Below are 14,357 nucleotides of genomic sequence, written 5' to 3'. Positions count from 1 at the left end.
GACGGACGTGTCCTGAACCTTGTCCTGGAGCAGACAGAATGAGCAGCTGAAAAGAATAACATCCACCCAGAACTGGCAAAGGAGACTCACCTAAAAAAAGGTAAAATCAAGGATCTGGGCAGGAGAGATCTGCCAGACCTCTGAGTCCAGAGGGTCAGAGGGAAACCACAGAGCACCATGCCCAATCCCTAGGGACAGGCATAGCATCTGACTGTGGAAAGGAGGTCCGCAGGACTGTTGGTGGCAGGGGATTCTAGATCTGAGTCCACAATCAATAAAGACTGAGCCCAGAGGGGGAAGCCTGAAGGGCTGACCAGACCGCACAGTGCCAACAGGAGAGGAGCTCGCAGAGGCGCAATCTTTCCCCTCTTTGTAGCCTGTGCTTTTCTTCACTAAACCTAGTTCACAGGACCTTTCAGGTATGGGCACATACCCGTGGCTGAGGTGAAGAAGGTGTGGACTTGTAGAGTCTGGGGAGAGTCTGGGGAGAGGAAAGGGTCCAGGAGAAGTGGCAGAGAGACTGGTGCTGAGTCATACCTGAGCCCCAACCTGGACAGCCATTTTCTCCTGAAGAGATAGTCCTTCCATCCAGTCTCCAGGCAACCAATACAGCCACACCTAGATTATACCCTGAATGGTACAAAGAATTAAAAAAAAAATCTGAATAGTTCTTAAGAGTCCAAAGGGACTGGCCTAAAGAGAGGCCTACAATCCCAGCAACAGGAAACTGAGAAACAGTACAGTACACAAGACTCAGATCTTAAGCCAGGCAAAGGAACAACACTTCACTTTTTCATTTTTATTTTATTATTATTTTGTTATCTCTTTTTTTCTGCTTTTTTTTACTTTCTTTTTTTGTTTGTTTGTTGCTTTATTTTCTATTTCTTTTTGCATTATTTTTCCATCATTCTATTTTATTTAGTTTTATTTTATTTGCTATTTTTTATTTTTATACCATTTTTAAATATTTTTTTGTAAATTTATTAATATTATTTTCTTCTCATTCTCTTTTTTCTTATCCACTCATCCCCTTTCTACTTCCTCTATACTGAACATATTCATCCAAGTCTTAACCTTATTTTCTGTATATAAACTCAGCATCTACAGATTCTGCCCACCCTCTTTGCTGGATATTTGGTGTTTGTTTGCATTTTTTTAGTTTATCTGTTTGTTCTGTGGTGTTTTCTCTCTCTCTCTCTCTCTCTCTCTCTCTCTCTCTCTCTCTCTCTCTCTCTCCCTATATATATATGTATATATATATATATATATATATATATATATATATATATATATATATATATATGTATATATATATATATATATATATCTCCTCCTTTTTCTTTTCTCTGTTACTTTCTTTTTCTCTCTTTGGTATCATTTGTGCTGTCTTTTCCTTCCACAAATTCTCTTTTCTCAGTTGGTCATTTCTATTGGGGTTACGATGTCATGAGTACATTCGTGTTTTGTTCCCTTTGTGTTGTGTCTTGTCAAGGAGAATTTTATCCTTCCCAGTCAATGTTCTAGAGAGCGAGCCACATAACCAGACACTTGGAGAGGAAATGACATCCACGAAATGGTCAATAATATCTCAGACCCAACTAGAGAGGCAGAAAGAAGGCAGCCATGAGGGAGAGAGCATGAGTGAGTGAGGGAGCAAAAGAGGAGTGTGTGGTCATGTGGGGTGTGTGTGTGTGTGTTTGTGTGTGAATTAGTCACAGTAAGAACCCGCAGACATTCAGGGGCAGGCTAACTGAGCTTGCCTAACTAGGCAGCCTCTGCTACCATTGCAAACAGTAAGGGGAGGCCGGCTCTTCCTCAGAGGCCTCGCCTTTTTGAAGGGGAGAGCTGCTATAACTGGAAGTCCAGCCTTACCTCCACCCAGGGTGCCCTCAAGTAACACCTGGGACTCTATGGCCACCCATGTCAGGGACCTGCTACCTAGGAAGTGGCCCCACGGTCACAGAGTCTCCAGCCACCGCAGGCGCAGGCTCCTGTGAGATACAAAGGGCACTCCCCTCTGACCGGCCCAACAATTTAACCCAGGGCACTGTGACCACATGAGCAACAGCCCCATGAGCAGCCCACCCCAGGCCGAAGAGCAACAGCCTCACGTGGCGTGCCCCTGTCCAAGGAGCAGCAGCTGTGTGAGAGGCCAACTCTTCGGCCCAAGGAGCAAGCAACCATGTGAGCAGCCTGACCCATCTGAGGAGCAGCAGCTGCACAAGCAGCCCTCCAACAACTAAGGAGCAGCAGCCCCGTGCACCCCACCCCCATACAAGGAGCAGTAGCACTGCGAGCAACCTGCCCCCGTCGGAGAAGCAGCAGCCACACGAGCAGCTTACCCCAATCCAAGGAGCAGCAACTGTGTGAGTAGCCTACCCCCGTCCAAGCTGCAACAGCCCCGTGAGCAGCCCGCCCTCATTTGAGGAGCATCAGCCACCTGAGCAGCATGCCCCAATCTGAGAAGCAGCAGGGACACAAGCAGACTGCCCATGTCTGAGGAGCAGCAGCCCTGAGCAGACTGTACTGATCCGAGGAGCAGCAGCCACACGCAGCCAGCACCCATCCGATGAGCAGCAGCCAGGTAAGAGGCCTGCCTCCATCTGAGGAGCAGCAGCTGCACGTGCAGCTCACTCCTGTCCAAGGAGAAGCAGCAGCGCAAGCAGCCCGTCAACTATCTGAGGAGCAGCAGTTGCCCAAGAAGCCTGCCCCCATCCAAGGAGCAGAGGCTGGAGCATCCTGACCCCGTACGAGGAGCAGCAGCCCTGCAAGAAACCTGCCCCTGTCCAAGGAGCAGCAGCCTCATGAGCAGCCCACCCCTTCCAAGGAGCAGGAGCCACATGCAGCCAGCCCCCATTCAAGGCGTGGCAGCCACATGAGCAGTCCACTCCCATCAGAGGAGCAGCAACCATGTGAGCAGCCCACACCCATCCAAGAAGCAGCAGCCTCATGATCAGCCCGCCCCCGCCCACGGAGCAGCAGGTATGTGAAAAGCCACCCCGCCAGCGAGAGGAGCCCCCACTGCTGCCAACAGCACCCACCGGAGGAGCTGCTGCCAACTGAGGTGCAGCCGCTGCCGTGACTGCCCGAGGAGCAACCGCAGCACAAGGAGTCACTGCCACCAAAGGAGAAGCCCTGCACAACTCAACATCTAGATTCTTCTGTGAGATCAAAAATGGGTAGACAGATGAACCCCAAAAGTAAAGAAAAGGAGGCATCACCAGAAAAGCGGCTAAGTGAAACAGAGGCATGCAATATGTCAGAAAAAGAATTCAGCATAAGGGTCATACAGCTCATAAACGCGATGGATGAAAAACTCAACAACTTAGGTAAGAATCAAGAAGAAATGAAGAGTGATATAGCTGCAATAAAAAACACCATGGAAGGTTTCAACAGTAGACTAGGAGAAGTGGAGGACCGAATTGGCAAATTAGAAGACAGGGAAGCAAAACACACCCAAACTGAACTGCAATTGGAGAAAAAAATTAAAAGACAGGAAGAGAGCCAAAGGGAGCTATGGGACAACATGAAACGAAGCAATATAATAATAGGGGTGCCAGACCAACAGGAAGAGGAACAATGGTTAGAAGACCTATTTGAAGAATTAATGTCAGAAAACTTCCCTGAGGTGGGGAAGAAAAAAGTCACACAAGCACAGAGAATCCAAAACAAAATGAACCTGAAAAGACCCACACCAAGACACATCATAATTACAGTGGCAAATGTGCAAGACAAAGAGAGAATCTTAAAGGCTGCAAGAGAGAGAAAGTTATATAAAAGGGCTCTCCCATTAGATTATCAAAAGATTTCTCAACAGAAATACATCAGGCCAGAAAAGAATGGAAGGAAATTTACAAAGCTATGCAAAGCAAGGGACTGAATCCAAGAATACTCTATCCAGCAAGGCTATCATTCAAAATTGAATGGGAAATAAGGAGGCTCACAGACAAAAAAAAAAAAAACAAAAAAAAAAAAACAAACAACAACAGCAGCTAAGGGGGTTTATCACAACCAACCCAACAATGCAAGAAATGCTAAAGGGATTGGTGTAAAAACAAGAAATAGAAAGGTAAGAAGGAAAGAGCACAAAAAATAAAAATGGCTACAAACAAGTACCTTTAAACATAAATGGATTAAATGCTCCAAATAAAAGACATCGAGTGACTGAATGGATAAAAACATGGCCCATATATATGCTGTCTACAAAAGACCCTCCTCAGAACAAGGGGCTCACACAGACTTAAAGTGAAGGGATGGAAAAATATATTACAGGAAAATTAAAATGAAAAAAAAAAAGCTGGGGTAGCAATACTAATATCTGGCAAAATATACCTCATAGTGAAAGCCATAACAAGAGATGAGGAAGGCCACTTCATAATTCTAAAGGGATTAATAAAACAAGAGGATATAACCCTGATAAACATATATGCACCCAATGAAGGAGCACCCAAATACATAAACAAAGCTCCTGGAAAATATTAAGGAAGAGATTAACAACAACAAAAAAACAGTAAGGACTTTAATACACCACTGACATCACTCGATAAATCCTCTGGACAAAAAATAAGCAAAGAAACAGCAATCCTAAATGACTCACTAGATCAGATGGGCCTAATCAACATCTTCAGAACATTTCACCCCAAAGCCATGGAATATAAGTTCTTCTCAAGTGCACATGGGACATTTTCAAAAATAGACCACATATTGGGTCACAAGCAAAGTATCCCCAAATTCAAGAAGATTGAAATCATACCAAGCATCTTCTCAGACCACAATGGCATAATAGTAGAAATAAACTACAATAACAACAATCCAAAACACTCAAACACTTGGAAGCTGAACAACATGTTATTAAATATTGACTGGGTTACCAATGAGATCAAAGAAGAAATTAAAAATATCCTGGAAACTAATGACAATGAAAACACAATGATCCAAAACCTATGGGACACAATGAAAGCAGTCCTGAGAGGGAAGTTTATAGCCCTACAGGCCTACCTCAAAAAAACAAACAAACAAACAAAAAAAACAAGAAAAAATGGTAGGAAATCATCTAACTCTACAACTCAAATAATTAGAAAGAGAGCAGCAAGAAAAGACCAGAGTGAGCAGAAGGAGGGAGATAATAAAGATCAGAGCAGAAATAAATGGCATAGAGACCAAAAAAAAAAAATACAAAAGATCAATGAAACCAAGAGCTGGTTCTTTGAAAGGATAAACAAAATTGATGAAAATATAGCCAGGCTCACCAAGAAGCAAAGAGAGAGGACCTAAGTAAACAAATCAGAAATGAAAGAGGCAAAATAACAACAGACCCCATAGAAATACAAATGGTTATTAAAAAATACTATGAACAACTCTACTCCAACAAGCTAGACAACCTGAAGGAAATGGACATATTCCTAGAAAAATACAAGCTTCCAAAACTCAATCAGGAAGAATCTAAAAATCTCAATAGGCCACTAACTATAGAAGTAATTAAAGCAGTAATCAAAAAGCTTCCAGCAAACAAAAGTCCAGGGCCAGACGGCTTCACATGGGAGTTTTACCAAACATTCAAGGAAGAACTAAAACCTATCCTCCTCAGACTATTCCAAAAAATTCAAGAGGAAGGAACACTTCCAAGCTCATTCTATGAAGCCAGCATAACCGTAATACCAAAACCAGAAAAAGACAACACAATGAAAGAGAATTACAGGCCAATATCCCTCATGAACATAGATGCCAAAATCCTCAACAAAATCCTAGCAAATCAGATCCAGCAGTACATCAGAAAGATCATACACCATGACCAAGTACGATTTATCCTAGGGATGCAAGGATGGTACAACATCCGCAAATCAATAAACGTGATACATCACATAAAAAACTGAGAGATAAAAATGACATAGTCTTATCAATTGATGCAGAAAAAGCATTAAAAAAAAAAACACCCTTTCTAGATTAAAACTCTCCACAAGGTGGGAATAAAAGGATCATACCTCAACATAATAAAAGCCATATATGACAAACACACAGCCAACATCATTCTCAATGGGCAAAAACTAAAACCATTTCCCCTAAGAACAGGAACAAGACAGGGATGCCCACTCTCACCACTCCTGTGCGACATAGTACTGGAAGTACTAGCCATTGTGATCAGACAAGAAGAAGAAATAAAAGGCATCCAAATTGTAAAAGAAGAAGCAAAACTGTCCTTATTTGCAGATGACATGATACTGTACATGGAAAATCCTAAAGACTCCATCAAAAAATTATTATACTTAATAAATGAATTTGGCACTGTAGCAGAAGACAAAATTACAACAAGAAATCTATGGCATTTCTATACACCAATAGTGAACTTACAGAAAGAGACACTAAAAAAGCAATCCCATTTACCACTGCACCCAAAAAAATGAAGATAGCTAGGAATAAAGTTAACTGAGGAGGTAAAAGACCTATATGCGAAAAACTACAAGAAACTGAAAAAAGAGAGAGAGGAAGACATAAACAGATGGAAGAGCATACCATGTTCATGGATTGGTAGAATCAACATCATCAAAATGTACATACTACTCAAAGCAATCTATTGATTCAATGCACTCCCCATTAAAATACCAAGGACATATTTCACAGACCTAGAACAAACTTTCCAAAAATTCATCTGGAATAAAAAAAAGACCCCAAATAGCTGCAGCAATCCTGAGAAAGAAGAACAAAGGAGGTGGGATCTCAATACCAGGTATCAAGTTGTATTACAAAGCCACTGTTCTCAAAACTGCCTGGTACTGGCGCAAGAACAGACATATAGATCAATGGAATAGAATAGAGAACCCAGAAATTGACCCAAATCACTATTCTCAATTAATATTTGACAAAGGAGGCATGAACATACAATGGAGTCAAGACAATCTCTTCAACAAATGGTGTTGGGAAAATTAGACAGATTCCTTCCAAAAAATGAAATTATACTACCAACTTACACCATACACAAAAATAAACTCAAAATAGATAAAGGACTTAAACATAAGATGGGAAACCATAAAAATACTAGAGGAATCCACAGGCAGCAAAATCTCAGACATATGCTGAAGCAATTTCTTCACTGATACAGCTCCTAGGACAATGGAAACTAAAGAGAAAATAAACAAATGGGACTACATCAAAATAAAAAGCTTGTACACAGCAAAAGAAACCATCAACAAAACAACAAGAAAACTCAATGCATGGGAGAACATATTTGCCAATGTCATCACTGATAGGGTTTAATCTCCCACATTTACAGGGAACTCATACAACTTAAAAAAAAGGAACATAAACAACCCAATCAAAAAATGGGCAACGGACCTAAATAGATACTTTTCGAAAGAAGACAGAAGGAAGACGAAGAGACATATAAAAACATGCTCAAAGTCACTAATCATCCGAGAGATGTAAACCAAAACAACAATGCAGTACCATCTCACCCCTGTCAGAATGGCTATCATCAACAAATGAACAAATGACAAGTGCTGGAGAGGATGCAGAAAAAAAGGAACCCTCGTGCAATGCTGGTGGGAATGCAGACTATTACAGCCACTGTAGAGAATAGTATGGAGTTTCCTCAAAAAGTTAAAAATGGAACTCCCATTTGACCCAGTGATCCCACTTCTAGGAATATATCCCAAGAAACCAGAAACACCAACCAGAAAGGACATATGCACCCCTATGTTCACAGCAGCACAATTCACCATGGCTAAGATTTGGAAACAGCCTAAGTGCCCATCAGCAGATGAGTGTAATAAAAAAACTGTTGTACATCTACACAATGGAATACTATGCTGTGGTAAAAAAGAAAGAATTCTTACCATTTGTAACAGCATTGATGGAACTGGAGAGCATTATGCTAAGTGAAATAAGCCAGTCAGAGAAAGATAAATATCACATGTTCTCACTCACTTATGGAATATAGTGAACAACATAAACTGATGAACAAAAACAGATCCAGAGACAGAGAAGCATCGAACAGACCATCAAACCTCAGAGGGAAGGTAGGGGAGGGAGGGGGTAAGTGGGAGAGATCTGCCAAAGGACTTGTATGCAAGCAAATGGGGGTGTAGGGGGGGCAATGAGGGAATACGGATATATAATACCTCAATCAATAAAGAAACTTTAAAAAAACACACAAGACAGACAAGGGGATCTATTGATTAAAGCAACAACAAAATATCAACCAATTGCAATGTATAGACCTTTTTTGGATCCCTAATCATATAACTAAACTCTTAAGATGCAAAAACATCCTAAAAAAAGAGAAAACGTAAATACTCTATTTTATCATATTAAGTAATTATGTTTAACTTAAAAAAAAAAGTTCCATGAAGAAAAAGTGCTTTTACATTTAGGTAGAGAAGGGATAAATTAAGTGAGGGGGTGGGAAATAGAAGTTACTAAGAGCCAGGATAGGTTTTCTGCTTTTGAGGCACAGAAACCTGTTCACTTAACGCTTGGGTTGGAGGGAATTGTGCCTTTAAATACATTTCAGATCTGAAAGTAAATGTTTATAAAACAGAATTCACAATCAAGGGAAAGGGGTGGAGGAGGAGGAAGTTCAATTTTTGTTGTATTAAGTTAAACAAATGAGTAAAAAATCAACATCCATGCTTGAGAGCACATATATCATTTTTCATAAAGATGCTAAGCCTGAAAATGAAAGCCATAGAACCTTATCAAATATTACAATATTTGCCCTAGTGTTTTGTATTCCCAATATCATTTTAAGGATTCAAAAGTGAGTCTGCCCAAGAACTTGGCAGCACCTATACACACACACACGCATACACACCCACACACACACAATAATTCACTCTTGATTGAACCAATCAACAGCACCCTAATCAACTTTTCACTTACCCTGACTGGATCACCTTCATATCCTTCAAAGTCTAGCTTTATTTATATTATGCCTATCACAAGGCAATAATTTAGCTCTAAGTTTTAACACCACCTCTTCACCCTTTCCTTCAATTACTTCCTCTTAAATGCCATTACTTTCTCATTTCTCCTGAAGGGACATTTAAAGACTACATCAACAGCCCAATTATAAAACCAGAGGCTGCAGCCTGAGTCTGAATACAAATTCCCAATCCTATCTCCCTCTCAACGCTGTTCCTACCAAGGATCAACATCAGCAGACCAGGAAGGGGAAAAAAAAATACTGAGGCAAGAAGGTAGTTCCCTTCCTTCCACTTCCTCCATGCCTGCTCCCCTGCTCCCCTAAGCCCAGGGCCAAAGGAGGGCCTCATTCTAACCCCATCCACCAACCCGCCTCCGACACAGCTTAGAAAACAGTCATCGCCTTTGTTAAAATGTCCATGACCACAATGGACCAGAAGACGGGCACATTCCCTGGGATCGGGAGAAGGAAAGTCACAAGAACGCTGTGCTCTCCTTGGCAACAGCCTGGGGTGACTGCCCATGTCCCCTAAATCCTCTCCCCAGCGATGAGGAACGCTCCTGGTAACTCTGCACTCTGAGACGACAGAGCAGCGGAAGGGATAGCCCGGGACACCGCTCAGGGGCACCCAGTAGGGGTACTGAACTTGAAGCTGGGACACTCTCCAACCCCCTTAACAAGCCTCGCGGTCCTGCCAAACCTGAGTACGCACTTCCAGCCTGTGAAGCCCTTTCCTTTAATTTTTCTATTCACACATACCCCCACCCGCTCCCGCCACCAGGCACTCCGCTTCCCACGAGGCCCGTCCCCTGGACACTCCCAGGCAGCGCAGCCAACCCTGCTGCCGCCTGTATGGCCGATTTCTCCTTACGGGACCCAAGCTTCCCGGAACAGTCACCCGCACACACCCCAAACCCTCTCGGGAAGCTCAGCCTGAATCTTGTTCCTCAGCTGCGAGCCCGCAAGGCCACCTCACCCACCAGGGCGTCCCGCGCCGCTACTCCCAGCTCTGCGAATCACCAGCTGCGCCTGCGCGCTCCCAATGCCTCCCAGCCTGTAAGAGTCCTGAGCAAGGAGCTGATGGGCTGGGCGGAGGGGGGGGGGGGGGGGGGCGCAGGGCGGGGTTAGGAGGGGGGCTGGGCCAGATTGGGTGGGAAACGGAGGGGCAGGGCCTCCGCTGTCTTGGTGTGGAAGACTAAGGGTTCTAGGCGTCCGGATTGAGGTCTGTTTTATAACACTGGCAGAGAAGCCTTGGTTCCCTCCATACTCACTGTCTAGAAAGCTCGGCTTAGTTGAGCCAAGCTAGCCAGTCCCCCTGGGCACCTGGAGCCACCTTGGATCCTCCCTAGCCTTTCACTCTTTTGCATGCCTATTTCCCCACACCTTATCCACCCCACCCCAGGGCATTCTCCTTATCCTTGGCAGTTCTCAGCCATCCAGAGGTGAGGGGCATGGAGATTTTTCACCCACAGACCGCTTGTGCAGTGCATCCTAGTTAACATGTCTTCGCTGTATGAGACCCCAGCCCACATTTACAACTCAGCCCTTACTCTGAAAACAAATTATATTGCTGCTCTTTCTGGACTTTTGGTGACAGTGATCTGCTTTTTTCTTAAAAAGAGTTTTGAACATGTTTGAATATCTTGGGAAGAAGAACATGGGTTGTCAAATAAGATCTATCTTTGACCCTGTATTTTAGGTAGCCACCTTAGAATTTGAGCCTTCTAAAAGCCCCTCTGAGAAACAGAATACTTGGCCTGTGTCACTGTTTGGACTTTGCCCTAATGGTTACAGGTTTTCTGGCATTTAGCATTTTAGGAAGTCTAACTTGATTATTATTCCATGCTGCATGCATGCTTAGTTTTTAACTTCTATACTTTTATGCTTAGAATCTGGTTAGCTGTGGGATCTCACATGCCTTCAGATCAACTATTAAAAGAAATACACCTGAGTGAATCCAAAGTGAATTGGCCTGTAGGCCTGAAGTGATTTATTCCAAATTATTTTCCCTTCTTCTTTTTACTTTAGTTATGATGAAATTGAGAAACATTTGGCTTATTAAGAATAAAGGAATTGCCATAGGGCCAAACAGTAGTCCTTCCAAGTAAGTGTTTGGCTGTGATGGGAGCATTTTGGGGGGCAGAGCCTGGTAATTGCCCTTAAATATGTGAATATCTTGAAATTCTTCCCATGAAACATTTGTGGTCCTTGCATTTCTGTATTTTATGAACCAGGCTTTCTTTTTTTTTCAAATCCTTACTCAAGGATATTCTCAGTGCTTTGGGGGGCGGGGGGGGGGGAGAGAGAGAGAGAGAGAGAGAGAGAGAGAGAGAGAGAGAGGGAGATTGGCTGCCTCTCACATGAGTCCAGACAGGGGAATCAAATCTGCAACCTACGTATATGCCTTGACCGGGAATTGAACCTGCAACCTTCTGGTATATGGAGACCTTGACATTCCAACCAACTGAGCCACCTTGCCAGGACTGAACCAGACTTCCTTGAGCTCATTTTTATTTCCCATATGTCAAATAAGCATAAGGGATTGCAGTGAGGACAGATTGCAAGAAGGTATGTATATTGGTAAATGTAGACTCAGACTCTGGAGGGTGATGAAGAAATCAATCTATAAGTGTCAGGCATAGGGCCTTGTCCTATTCATTTCTAATAATAAAATGTTTCACATACAGAAAGTGCTATAAAAAAACATTGGGTTAATAGGTCATTTTTGCATTCATTTAAAGAAATTATATATATATATATATATATATATATATATATATATATATATATATATTTGATTTCTGAGAGGGAGAGGGAGAAAGACAGAGACATCAATGAGAGAGAATCATTGATCAACTGCTTCCTGCACACCCCCTACTGGGGATCAAGCCCACAATCCAGGCATGTGTCCTAACTAGGAATCAAACCGTGACATTCTGGTTCATAGGTCAATGCTCAACCATTGAGCTACACCAGACGGGCAACTTTTGCATTCTTAATAGATGTGATTACTGGGTTTATTTTCTTATTTTATGTCTGAGTTTATCGGAATATTTTGTTTGAAGTGACCAAAAGTAAAATGAAGTGCCTTAGGCAAAAAGAGAAAGTTATTGTGTAACCCAAAGTTTCAAAAGGACAAGTCTATGATTGGCCTTAGGAATAAATTGAACTAGTAACTGGAATGCTTCAAATTCCAGGTTAGGCTTTCAACCTGGCTTCTCCCAGTAGGGTCATTCTTTCAGAACCTCTGAATGTCATGTTCTGTAGGCTTAGATCCATGATCTCTGACAAATCGAGGGTTCACACTAAGTTGTTAACTGACAGAAAGTGCCTCTCTTCCTTCAGTTCCATTTCTATACCACCATATAAAGAGCAAGATTGGGTGAGACTGAGTAACAATCATTTTTTTGAGAAAAAGTGCATGTGTGACATAAGAATGATACCACTAGTGGAACCACATAGTTGGAGAAAAATATCGTGAAGAGAAAATTCCTAAATGAAAACAGAGTGTGGGGGAGATGCTTTTTCAAAAGAAAAGTGCTGGAGAGACAAAAAAAAAAAAAAGTTCACTATGGAACACCTCTATTTAAGGAATACAGCATTGAAATTACCTTTTATCTCTCTTGTATTCAAGTATTAACCAGTCTTCTTAATAATGTCTCTATTGTTTTTCTGTGGCTGCTATTAAAAAAAATTGCTACAAACTTAACAGCTTAAAGCAACACAAGTTTATTATAGCTTTAGAGGTCAGAAGTCTAACAAGGGTCATACTGGGCTAAAATCAGTGTCAGCAGAATTGAGTTTCTTTATGGATGCTCTAAGGGAGAATCCTTTTTTAAAAAATCTTTATTGTTCAGAGTAATAGAGATGTACCCCTTTTTCTCCCCATTGCCCCCTTTCACCCGGTTCCCACCCCACCCCAGGCCATAGGTAAAATCTTTGGTTAATATCTTCCTGCCCCTCACCTCCACTTTGTCTCTGAGATTGATCAGACTGTTCCATGCTTCCATGCCTCTGGTTCTATTTTATTCACCAGTTTATTTTTTTCATTACATTTCTTGTTAGTTTATTTTCACTTAGATTCAATTGTTGATAGATATGTATTTGTTGCAATTTTATTGTTCATATTTTTTATCTCCTCCTCCTCCTTCTCCTCTTCCTTCTCCTCCTCCTTCTCCTCCTCCTCTTAAAGAATACCCTTTAGCATTTCATATAATACTGGTTTGGTGATGATGAACTCCCTTAGCTTTTCCTTATCTGTGAAGCTCTTTATCTGACCTTCAATTCTAAATGATAGCTTTGCTGGGTAGAGTAATCTTGGTTGCAAGTCCTTGCTATTCATCATGTTGAATATTTTTTGCCACTCTTTTCTGGCCTGAAAAGTTTCTGTTGAGAAATCAGCTGATAGTAGTATGGGCCCTCCTTTGTAGGTAACTAACTGCTTTTCTCTTGCTGCTCTGAAGATCCTCTCTTTGTCTCTTTAACCCTTGGCATTTTAATTATGATGTGTCTTGGTGTTTGCCTCTTTGGATTTCTCTTTTTGGAACTCTCTGCACTTCCTGGGCTTGTAAGTCTATTTCTTTCACCAGGTAGGGGAAATTTTTGTCATTATTTCTTCAAATAGGTTTTTAATATCTTGATCTCTCTCATCGCTTTCTGGCACCCCCACAATGTACATGTGGGTATGCTTGAAATTGTCCCACAGGGTTCTTAAACTTCCTCCTCCTCCTCCTTCCCCCTCCTCCTCTTCTTCTTCTTCTTCTTCTTCTTCTTATTATTATTATTATTTTCTTCTTCTTGTTTTTGTTCTTCTGCTTGGGTGTTTTGGGCTTCCTCATATTCCAAATCATGGACTTGATTCTCTGAATCCTCTACTCTACTGTTGAATCCCTGTAGATTATTCTTTATTTCAGTTAGTATTCTTAATTTATGACTGGTCCTTTTTCATGTCTTTGACATGCTCATGAAGATCCTTAAGTCTCATGAAGATCCTTGAGTAACATTATAACCATGGTTTGAACTCTGTATCTGGTAGTTTGCTTGGTCCCATTTCTTTCATTTGTGAAATGTTTCTTTATCTCTGCATTTTGTCTGCTGCCCTGTGTTTGTTTTGATGTTTTAGATAGAGCTGCCATATTTCCTGGAATTGGTAGAGTGGTCTTGTGTAGTAGGTGTCCTAAAGGGCCCAGTGGCTCAGCCTCCCCAGTCACCTGAACTGGGTATTGGGCCTTTTATTGATAGGTTTGTGGCACATTGTCAACATCTGCAGCTTGTTTGAGATAGTTTAGAAAAGTCTGAAGCCTGAGCCAGTACAGACCATTCATGTGGAAAAGCTGCTGCAAACAGCTTGGGTGGGGTTGCAAATTGGATGGGGCAGGGTCTCAGGGAATCCTCAGGGTGGAGCAAGCAGTGTGCTCCAGGCTGATGGAGATGCAGATAT

The 14,357-nt window shown here is 42.0% G+C and overlaps 1 protein-coding gene across 2 annotated transcripts in view; it reads right to left on the bottom strand.

Annotated features, from left to right (window-relative positions):
* The window catches only part of PRRG1 (proline rich and Gla domain 1), a 259,723-nt gene extending 249,776 nt beyond the window's left edge, over positions 1–9,947 (bottom strand). The window contains exon 1 of one of the 2 annotated variants that reach the window (XM_036305915.1): positions 9,898–9,947. The gene's annotated coding sequence lies outside the window, so the exon portion shown is untranslated. Of the gene's footprint in view, positions 1–9,825 lie in introns of both variants that reach the window. The other variant, XM_036305917.1, reaches the window with a different exon arrangement.
* Between the last annotated feature and the right edge of the window lie 4,410 nt (positions 9,948–14,357).

The sequence above is a fragment of the Myotis myotis genome, unplaced genomic scaffold, assembly GCF_014108235.1.
Source record: "Myotis myotis isolate mMyoMyo1 unplaced genomic scaffold, mMyoMyo1.p scaffold_m19_p_4, whole genome shotgun sequence".
In the NCBI taxonomy this organism is placed as follows: Eukaryota; Metazoa; Chordata; class Mammalia; order Chiroptera; family Vespertilionidae; genus Myotis; species Myotis myotis.
The sequence above is the reverse complement of the archived record's forward strand: the minus strand, read 5'-3'. Positions and strand labels throughout refer to the sequence as shown.